The sequence below is a fragment of the Primulina tabacum genome, chromosome 11 (genome assembly GCF_025594145.1).
Source record: "Primulina tabacum isolate GXHZ01 chromosome 11, ASM2559414v2, whole genome shotgun sequence".
NCBI classification, from domain to species: domain Eukaryota; kingdom Viridiplantae; phylum Streptophyta; class Magnoliopsida; order Lamiales; family Gesneriaceae; genus Primulina; species Primulina tabacum.
The window spans coordinates 33348995-33360953 of NC_134560.1; the positions used below are offsets into that span (position 1 = coordinate 33348995).

General features: G+C 31.1%; 1 long non-coding RNA gene across 1 annotated transcript; it reads left to right on the forward strand.

Moving 5' to 3' along the window:
• The first annotated feature begins 5801 nt into the window (after window positions 1–5801).
• Window positions 5802–6814, forward strand: LOC142518972 (uncharacterized). Its single transcript, XR_012813682.1, has 2 exons — window positions 5802–5936; window positions 6452–6814. It is a non-coding gene; the product is annotated as an uncharacterized LOC142518972 (long non-coding RNA).
• Window positions 6815–11959: the final 5145 nt, after the last annotated feature.

Consider the following 11959-nt stretch of genomic DNA (forward strand, 5'->3'; position numbering starts at 1 on the left):
ATGGACCTCATGAATAAAGTCTTCAAACCATACCTCGATAGGTTCGTGGTCATATTCATCAACGACATTCTGGTATATTCTTCAAGTGAGGAAGACCACAAAGAACATCTTCGTCTCACCCTCCAGACGCTGAGAGAGAAGGAACTGTACGCCAAATTCAAGAAATGCGAATTCTGGCTAGAAAGCGTTACATTCTTGGGTCACGTAATATCAGCAACAGGAGTATCTGTGGACCCTAAGAAGGTAGAAGCAATCATGGATTGGTCAAGGCCAAAGAATGTGATAGAAATTCGACGCTTCTTGGGACTAGCAGGCTATTATCGAAAATTTGTTAAAGGATTCTCTTCAATAGCAATACCTCTCACCAAACTCACACAGAAGAACTCAAAATTTCAATGGAGTGAAGATTGTGAGAAAAGCTTCGAGACTTTGAAGAAAAAACTTACCTCCACGCCAGTATTGGTATTGCCAACTGAAAGCAAAGACTTCACCATCTACAGTGATGCATCTAAAGGAGGTTTAGGATGTGTACTCATGCAAGAGGGAAGGGTGATTGCATATGCGTCGAGACAGTTGAAGCCGGATGAATAGAATTACCCAACGAATGACCTCGAACTAGCTGCAATAGTGTTCGCACTAAAAATTTGGAGGCATTATCTTTATGGAGCCAAGTGTGAAATTTTCACGGATCACCAAAATCTCAAATATTTGTTCCCTCAAAAGGAACTAAATATGAGACAAAGACGGTGGATTGAACTCATGAAGGATTACGACCTGACGATAAGGTACCACCCAGGCAAAGCCAACAAGGTAGCAGATGCTTTAAGTCGAAAGAATACGAGTAAGGTGATCCTGGCGTCACTTTCAGCACAACCATGTCTTCAAGAGACAATCAAGACAAGTCAAGATAGAGATTCCGCTTTGGTGAAACTGAAAGAGCAAGCTAAAGAAGGGAAATCACCAGATTTCGAGACGGATAACAAAGGAATCTTATGGATGAAAGGACGATTTGTGTACCAGACATTGATAACCTTCGACAAGAAGTAATGTTTGAAGCACATAAGTCGAAATTTTCATTCCATCCTGGCAGTACCAAGATGTACAGAGATTTGAAGAAAAATTTCTGGTCGAGTGGAATGAAGAAGGACGTGGCAATGTTTGTTTCTAAGTGTCACGTGTGCCAACAAGTCAAAGCAGAACACCAGAGACCTGGTGGACTTCTTCAACCATTAGAAATCCCCGAATGAAAACGGGAACATATTTCCATGGATTTTTTAGTTGGTTTACCCAAGTCAAGACAAGACCATGATGGCATCTGGGTAATCGTAGATCGACTCACGAAATATGCGCATTTCTTACATGTCCGCATGAACTATAATTTGGACAAGCTAGCCACATTGTACATGAATGAGATCGTACGACTACATGGAGTTCCAGCTAGCATACTATCAGACAGAAATCCGAGGTTTACATCCCGTTTTTGGAAGAGCTTTCAACAAGCTATGGGGACCAAAATTACTCTTAGCACGGCCTATCATCCTCAGACCGATGGCCAAACAGAGAGGACAATTCAAACTCTAGAAAATATGCTGAGAGCATGTGCTCTAGATTTCAGTGGCAATTGGAGTGAGCATCTTCCCTTAAAAGTTCGCGTACAATAATAGTTATCACAGCAGTATTGGAATGGCACCATACGAAGCTCTGTATGGACGAAAATCTCGATCACCACAGTATTGGGATGAAGTAGGGGAAAAAGCCATCGTTAGACCCGAACTAATCCAAGAAACAGTGGATAAAGTTGCTGTGATCAAGGAGAGATTAAAAAGTGCACAAGATCGACAGAAAAGTTGGGCTGATCTGAAAAGAAGACCCGTGGAATTTGAAGTTGGAGAAAAAGCTTATGTGAAAGTGTCACCCATGAAGGGTGTAATCCGATTCAATAAGGCTGGAAAATTGAATCCCAGATATGTTGGACCTTTTGACATTCTAGAAAAAGTGGGAACACTTGCTTATAGATTAGCACTTCCACCCGACATGTCAAAAATTCACAATGTATTCCACGTTTCGCAGCTAAGGAGATATATTTCCGATCCGAGTCATATTCTTGAAGCTGGACCCCTGTTGGTCGAAGGCAATTTAAATGAAGAACTAAAGTATGAAGAAATTCCGATTCGGATTGTGGATAACAAAGACCAAGTACCGAGGCGACGAATTATTCCATATGTCAAAGTACAATGGTCCAATCACACCGAAAGATAAGCTACTTAGGAGTTGGAAGAAAAGATGCGAGAACATTATGCTTATCTCTTTGAGGATCATGTATAGCCAAGTTTCGAGGACGAAACTTTTCATAAGAAGGGAGGGATGTGAGAACTCGAATTTCCAGCATTTCAGCAGCAATGCAAAATTTCCAGCAGAAGCTAATATTTCAAGCTGGTATTTTTTCAGCAGATTAGAATCCAGCAGTAGACAACAGGTAAAATCCAGCAGCAGACAGTTACTGATTCAGCTTATGACTTGTAACTGAAGCATTTAACATGGAATAAAGACTGTTAATGTCAGATTATGGCCATTAATTGGGAGGCTAACAGTCAGAATTTTGCCTATAAATAACACCCTCAAACCTCTGAATTGGTGTTACACAAATCTTTAGATTATCACTTGAATTTTCGAGCTAAGAGAGTGCTTATTTTCGAGCAGTAGAAACCATTAACAAGAACAAGCAGATTTCAGACTTCAACCGAAATTTTATAGCAAATTACGGTAAGTGGGTTTATGTATAAATATCTTGAAATCAGTTTGATGATTCCAATTTTGAAACCAAGTATATGTATTTTGATCTCTGATTTTTGAAGTACTGAAATCTAGTGAACTAATGGTAGGAATATATATTCTGAACATTTCTGAATTCTAATTTCTGATTCTGGCCTCACCCCTTAGAGGAGAGAACATATAAGAGACTGATATCAGTTAGCCATGAAATTCACAAACATGCTCAGTGCTTACTTACTTGCATTTCTGTTCTGAATACCGATTCATGTTCTGAAAATAAGAAGTTTTCTGTATATTATTTGTATTACTGTTTCTGTTGAAAATGATTTCGAAAACTGAGAAATATTCCCGCCCCCGCTTATTGAGTGACGATCATATCACTCACCCACCAAAACCATCTCAGATAAGAACGAGGAAGAAATATTAGAAGAAGAAGAGCATATCCAGTTTTGGGGCTGGTGAAGAAAACTGTCATTTCTCAGTTCTGATTCTAGTTTATGTTATTTCCGCTGCATCTGTTAAGATACTGTGATGTATGGTTTTATATTTTCGCTGTAAAACATTAGTATTTGAGTTGTAACAGATAATTGATTATTTAGTATTACGAATAAAAAGACTGGTTTCTGAATTTTGTTTTTCTGAGGCTTGTTGTTTTCGAATGTAAATTTGAGAGCAACGTCGGGGTCGACCAACCCCCGTCCCGGGGCGTGACATAGACCCTGCGGTGATGTCATAAAAGAGAGTGCGCAAAAGACAACTGTTTCTAGCTAGGCTATTTTTTCCTTGATTGGTACGACATTCAACGCAGGAGTGAGCAAAAGAGAGCCTCTTAAACCAATCATTCTTATTTTTCCGTAAAGTGTAACATAATATAATCTCTTCTATACCACTTTAATTTTCCTATGTGGGACAAACCTACAATTCCCCAATTTTCATTCACACACATGAAAAGCACATTAACACATACAACCAATATATAATCCAACAATTAGAATGATGTTAACCAATTCTCTTGTGTTATATAAAATTAATCAAAGTGGAGGATGTGCTTATTCTCTTAAATTTTAAATTCAATAGCTTATTAGTATATGGAAAATCAACTCCAATAAAATGATTAAAGTACGCAATGATACTGAACTTTCACTCGAGTAAAATGTGACATTAAGTTTTATATAAAATGACACTAAATTGTTCTTTCTCATCAAAGATTGCCGGGGAATCCATTTTGGTTGGGGACCTTAGAATAAAACCAATTTATTTTGTTTTTTTTTTTAAATCCAAATACTGTTTAGCATATATTGATATCTAGGGAGTCAAAATATTCTTCCGTACGGCTTCTACTACATATAGAAAGCTCCTAAGAATTAACATAGACTCGTCATCTTTGTATTCGTTCATGTTCGAATCCAAATCCTTTCAAATTTTTTCTATTTCTTTTCTATCTCTAAATTCGAGAAATTTCTAAATATTTTGTGGTTCGTAGATTTTGATATTTATCTCGAAACAATGTTCATTTTATCTTATGTGAAGATTTGCCAAGGATCCGACCAACATAGTTTGGTAAATTTGTTTTAATGACAAAGATTTCGAGCTATAATTTCACTATCATTCTATTTCTAGACCATTTTTTTGGCTAGCTATAAAAATAAGTGTCCATGGTATTTCCAACATTTTTCACTCCGATTATTTCTAGAAATGGTGAACAATTCAATTCTCTTACGTTCGATCCAATTTGACTCATTTTCAACCAATTAATTCTTAAGCAAAAGAAATAATTAGGCATGCTACCTAATTTATCCACTCATTTGTCAATTTATTTTTTTGTTGCAAATTGGTTGCATAATTCATGCAATATTCAATTAGTAGATTTTTCATCAACTTGAAATTTGATATAATGTACATTTGCAAGTTGACAAAATCAAAGGACATTTTAATGTTTTTGCCTTGGTTGACTATTTTGCTTCACATGCGGCCAAGATTAATGGCTAATAATTACAAGATCTTGGAAAGTATTGGCCAAATTAGTTGTTTATTTTAGTGAATTACGAAATTTTATATATATATATATATATATATATATAAAATTAAATGGAAGTCAAAGTAGCACAATCTCATCTAGAAAAAGGTTAAAAGTGAATATTAATTTGTTCACTTTCGGCAAAATCGAAATTTTCCCATCTGTGGTGATATGGAGGTTTTAATTAGTAATAATTTGCATTTAATAAATCCAATAAATACTTTTAAACTGTGATCAAATTTCAGGATTTTTAGTTCTGATCTTTTGAATCATGACAAAAATTTGTGTGAGACGATCTCACGGGTCGTATTTTTTGAAACGAATATCTTATTTGGATCATCCATGAAAAAGTATTACTTTTTATTCTAAGAGTATTACTTTTTATTGTGAATATCAGTAGGGTTATGTGTCTCACAGATAAAGATTCGTGAGACCGTCTCACAAAAGACCTACTCTTGAATCATTTGGTCAAAGTTTGAACGCAAATATCATCGATATCCAATTTCGTCTCGATAATACCTAATATTATGTCAACATTAGGACAAAAATCGAGTTAAATATATTGTATATTTATCGTACACATTTGTATGAACATCGATAAAATGTCACTCACATATTATATGTATAATTTTTCTATATTTCATGACATTCAATAGATGAATAATACTTTATTAATCCTCATATAAATATACAAGATAAATATACAACTTATCAAAAATTTATATATATTATATATATCATCACAAGAATTGTGCAATTAACTTTTCAAAAAAAAAAAAAGAATTGTGCAATTAATGGTAATCAATCAATCAAATCCACCGTACCAAAACAATAGTCATGCATATTTAATACAAAGGTAGCACAAACCTTTTTGATTGCTCGATTTTTCCAATCGTAAAAAAGGGATGGCTCCCAATCTCATAACGTGGGGAGTTGACTATGAAAATATTTATGTCCTTGTTGAAAAATTATAGAAATTTGAATCAAATATTTTTTAGGTGTATGCCTAATCCCTATATAATATACTAAAGTCAGAGGCTAAAAACTTTACGATAAAAAAAAAAACTACACCAGATTTAGGGTTCCACCAAGTTTTGAAGATGAGAACGAGAGATTTTCAGCCTTCTTCCTCCTCTCGATTCTATTGGTATAACGTTACGCTTATATGTTTTATGCTTACCAAAATTCAGAATATTCGTAATTGTTTACCTGTAGGTTTTTTTTTTCTTCGAATAATAGCTCGCCAAGCTCGATCGACCTGTGTTTTTCTTTAAAAATTTACAATTTGTTCGTACCCAAAAGTGGATTGTGATTTTTTTGTTTTCTGTTGTTAATTTTTGATTAATTTCTAATTTATGATCATGGTGTGATCTTGTTTGTAAAAATTTAAATTTAAATCAGAAGGATTTTTTCTGGTTTATTTCTTAAAAATTTCAGGATTTCGTGTGTATATATATATATATAGTATTTTCATGCTTGAGTAATTGTGAAACTTTTAGTGGATTTCTTTCATCTTCAAGTTTTCTGGGGTGGTCATAAAATACACATCATTATTTTTTTCTGCAATCAAATTTCTTGATTCCATATGATTCAATTTTTATTTAAAATATGATTGATTATTTTTTTAAGAAAATAATTATTCCTCGATGATTCATATTTCAGTTTGCTTATATTGCTAATGCAAGAAAAGATGGAGGAAACTATTGGAAGAGCAAGATGAATGGTGAGCCGATGCCTAAGGCAATCCAAGACCTCTTCAATCAGAACCCTTCCTCAGGAATGAAAACCGACCGGTTTGCTCGAAATTTCGCAGCCAAGCGAACTTTTATAGTGTATCACAGTCAGGATCAGCTTCATCCTGAAGAACCATAGCCTACTCACGTGAATAGTTGAAATAATACCAAGTAAAAGCAAGAAGGGATATGGATCCATGTGTTTTATCGTTTCTGTTTAAATATGTTCGAGTTCGAGTTGATTTGTAATGAATATATGAATTGTTTGAATGGATTTGAATTTGTGGGACTTCATTTCGTGTTTAGGTAGTATATATATATATATATATATATATATATATATATTTATAAACACGAAACCTAGTATGGGAAGATTGGTGGTTGGGAGAGAAACCACTGCATAATCCATTAACTAAAGAAATAAAAGTTAACGAGGGAGAGATGACATCAAAATAGTGCTTGAGATGGACTCAAAAACAATAGTAAAGTGGATAAAAGACGACGGGCTGCCTTGCTCTTCCTTATTTAATTTGTGTAAATAACTTCTTGTTAAAGAATTGGAGGTCAACATCAAGCACATTTATAGGAAATAAAATCGAGCTACTGCTTTTTTTTTTTTTTTTGCTGAGACATTAAAACTATGATAGAGGCAAATTATGCCGACCCCTCCAGCTAAGTTGCGACAGATTATAGAAGAAGACAAGATAGGAATGAACACATATAGAAGTAATAATTGTTTGTCATCATCTACTTAATCAATATACATATATATACACACACACACACACACACATAGAAGTAATAATTGTTTGTCATCATCTAGTTAATCAATATACAGCATATATATATATATAAATTTTAAACCTTTTTATAAGACTAATTTTCAACGAGGGCCCCCATAAAGAAGAAGGTAGCTCTACCCAGGAGAAATCCTTAAGTCGGGTTTCGTAAAGCCTGTAAAGCCAAAGAATAAGGTTGATATAAATCCTTAACAGTATCTACTTAATTTTTAATGGATAAAATAATAAGATCTTTTACAAAAATAAATCTTCAAGTAGTAATACTAAGAACAAAGAATTAATTATTTCTGAAAATTTCGAAAAGAATATTCAAAACTGGAAATTACCAGTATCTTCTAATACGAAGATATATAGATCTAATGGATTTAGTTTTAAATCTGATTATATAATTAAAACTATAGAAGAAGCTATTCCTCTAAAAGGAGGTTATGATTCTTTCAGTCTGTTATCTCAAAATCTTAAAAATATTCATATGAAATCTTATAGATTTATGCATCTGAGTATGATTCAAGTAGGTTTAAAACCACTCACCAGATTAGGTTTAAATACTTCGGCCTTAATTTTAGTACGAGATCAAAGGCATAATAAATTTGAAGATTCCGTATTAGGAATAGTAGAGTCTTCATTATGTGAAGGACCAATACATTTTAGCTGTTTTCCTAATTTTCCGATCTCTCTTTCTGATCCAAATATCATGAAAGCCCTTACATTAAATATAAAGATTGAAGGTTTCGATATGATAGATGGAACAGAAAATGTGGTTCTATTATATAGAATTTGTTATAAAGTAATGAATTCAAATATTTCTAATTTTAGAATTAATATTAATCAAATTAGTTCAAAAAGTGGTGAAACTACACTCTTTATAACTGATATTAATAAAAGTAATATCATGATTCCCAAAACAATAAGTTGGAATCAACTTACTTTGCCAGAAATCTGGAAAATGGAGAATATTGCTCCTACAATTAAAGAAGAATCTAGAAAACTAGAGAGTATGGTTCAATATGTAGATCATGGTGATGTTGAGATAAAATTCTCATCCCAAAGACATTTACGAATTAAACTCCCAGAATAAAGTAGAAATTCTACTTCTTCCATATCTGATTTTGAAAAGATTAGTATATCTGGTCTTCAAAAGACTAATGATAATATATCTCAACCAGAATATAAGGTTGATCTTCCTGAATCCAGTACTTCTCGATTTCAAAGAAGTTATTCTGTTAATAATAGAAAATCCAATTCCCCTGCTTTTTCTGATATGAGTTATAATGTTATGGTTATTAGTAATCATACTCTTATTCAGAAAAGTTTAGAAAAAATTAAAAATAAAGACAAGAAAAAATGGTTTTTAAGTTGTTTAAACTCAAAACAACAAAATCTGTATTCTTCAAGATATGAAGAGTGGATTAAAGAAACTCAATCAAATTTAGATTTTTTTCAAATAGATAGAAAAATTTTATTTTCCAGCAAGAAATAAAATATTTTCAAATTTTAAAGATGAGTCTTTTATAAATACTCTTGAATCTACATATAAATTGTATGTTCATGAAACGGGTGAAGAATCTTTTGAGATTCATCCCCCCTTTACGACTTTACATATTGAAAAAGGAAATAAAGAGATATATGCCTCTCCTATAAAATCTGTGTTAGAAAATGGTAATTTTGACCATATTATTCAACAAAATAATTTTACTAATCTTACCCTACAGTCTTTAAGAAATCAAACTACTAGAATAGAAGAAATTTTATCAAAATCTAAAAAAGACATTTCTAGTGGAGAATGTTCAAAAAATCTTATGATAAAACCTCCCCCTAACCTTAAACAAGAAAAATTTCTTTTAAGCTCTAAAAAAGATGATGATTTTATGGAAGGACTAATAGATCGATTACAAAAAATTAACATAAAAGAAAAGAGTTCTATTTCGATAATTACCAAAGACGAACAACTTGAAAATTCTTCAAGTTCACCTGAAGAAGAAATGCAGATTAATAAAATGCATAAAGTATCAATTGTAAAACCTTTTTATAAAAAGGCAACACCTATAGATCTTCAAATTGAAGAAAAGAAAGATTATGTTCAGTTTAATGGGGAAGCCATTACTGAATGGAATATAGATGAAAAGTCTGAATATCAGATTAAAACTGTTATTAAACAAATGTTAATATATTCTTCTGCCGCAAAAATAAAAGGTAATAATGATAGGCAAATTGCTCAAGCCATTATTACTGGTTTTACTGGCCAACTTCAAGGTTGGTGAGATTTTATCTCTCAAAAGATGCAAAAAATAAAATTATTAACTCTTCTATAATTGATCTTAATGGACGAGAAGAGTCAGATGCAGTTAATACACTTATTTATGCTATTTTATCTAATTTTATTGGAGCTAATTAGCTTCAATTAGATAGATCTCAAGAGCAATTAATGAAGTGTTTATGACAAAAGTTTTAATCAGAAATGATTGCAATGCAAATTTCTGGAAAGAAAAATTTATTTCTGGTCTTCCAGTTCTTTTTGCTGAAAGAGTTAAAAATAGATTAAAATCTAAATCTCCAACAAACTCTATAGATTGGAGTATTCTCACTTATGGAGATTTATCTGCAGAAATAACTGCCGAATGTATAACTCTTTGCAATGCTATCAAGTTAAAAAGACAACTTGATATGCAAAAAGAAGAAAACCGAAATATTATCGGTGATTTTTGTGGACAAATAGGTTTTCAATCAATACAATATCCTAAAAGAGATAAGAAAAGAAAAAGACTTCCCTTTAAAAGGAAAAACATTATTTTGAAGATAAAAATAAACCTAAAAAATATTTTAAGAAAAAGTCTAAGCAGACTATAAAAAATAATGATAAAGTTCCAGTATGCTGAAAATGTGGAAAAATTGGACATAAAGCTAATAAGTGTTATGTCAAGAAAAAGATTGATAATCTTAATATAAATAATGATTTAAAAGAATCATTAATAAATATTCTTCTTAATAAAGAAGATTTAAATCAAAAAGATTTTTATATCAATATTATTGATGATTTATCTGAATATTCTAATAGTAATTGTTCAGATAATGATTCTGAAATATCAGAAAACAAAATATGTGATCCAGATTATGATTGTGATACATGTCTCATAAATTTTATGGGATTATAAATAAATATATCAAATGAAGAAACTTTCATTTTAGATCTTATAGATCAAATAAAAGATCCTATAGAAAAAAAGCTATAGAACATTATTTAAATATGGCAAATCACAAGCCTACTAATCTTGTACAAAATACGGTACAAGAACATGAATTATATTCATATAACAAAATATTAGAAAAAGCAAAGCAAAAGGAGAAAGAACCTACTATCTCCGAATTAAAAGGAGAAATAGATCAGATAAAATCTGAGATCAAATATTAATAATGATTATATTTGGGAAAAAGATTCTACTTCTGATGAAGAAGAAGAAGAAATTTTACCTAAAGATGATAATGCTAATGAAATAAATCAAGTGATTTGGATCAATAAAATTGATCAGATTATTTCTCAAAAATGGTACTCAAAAGTAACATTAATTATTAATAAAAAAATTTAAAATTACAATTGAAGCACTGTTAGATACAGGAGCTGATGTAAATTGTATCAGAATTGTTCCTTCTAAATATTATAAAAAGACTACTTAATTTATAACAGCTGCTAATAAGCAACCTCTTATAGTTAATTACAAATTGTCTGATGTGGCAATATGTAATTCTGGAGTTTGTCTTAATACTACTTTTATTCTTATAAAGAATATATCTACTCCTGTTATATTAGGAACACCGTTTTTTCAAATGTTGTTTCCTATTAATAAAATTAATGAAAAATGGTTATATACTAACATTAAAGGAAATGATTTATTCTTTCCATTTACAACAATACCAGTTTCAAAATCCATTAATATTTTACAAAAAATAGTAACTAATAAAGAAAATTTTGTTACTTCATCAAAAGATGAAATTCTTTTTAAAAATATTAAAGAAAAAATAAATTCTGAAAAAATTCAAGAAAAAATAAAAATTATTTCAGAAACTATATCTAAAGAGATATGTGCAGATGTTCTTAATGCCTTTTGGAATAGGAAAAAACGTCAAGTTAGTCTTCCTTATTAAGATGATTTTAATGAGGATAAAATTCCTACAAAAGCAAGACTTATTGCTATAAGGCCTAGAATTTTAAATTATTGCAAAGAAGAAATAGATAGTCTTCTTAAAAAAGATTTAATTAGACCAAGTAATAGCCCTTGGAGTTGTCCTGCTTTCTATGTAGAAAATGCAGTTGAAATAGAAAGAGGAGCTCCTAGACTTGTTATTAATTATAAACCGCTTAATAAAGCATTAAAATGGATAAAACATCCATTACCAAATAAAAGAGATCTATTAAATAGATTATTCAAAGGAAAAGTATTTTCTTCTTTTGATTTAAAATCAAGATTTTATCAAATTCTTCTAAAGAAGAAGATAAATATAAAACAACTTTTACTGTACCATTTGGACATTATGAATAGAATGTAATGCCATTTGGATTAAAAAATGCTCCAATGGAATTTCAAAATATAATGAATGAAATTTATAATTCATATATAGATTATATCATAGTATATATAGAT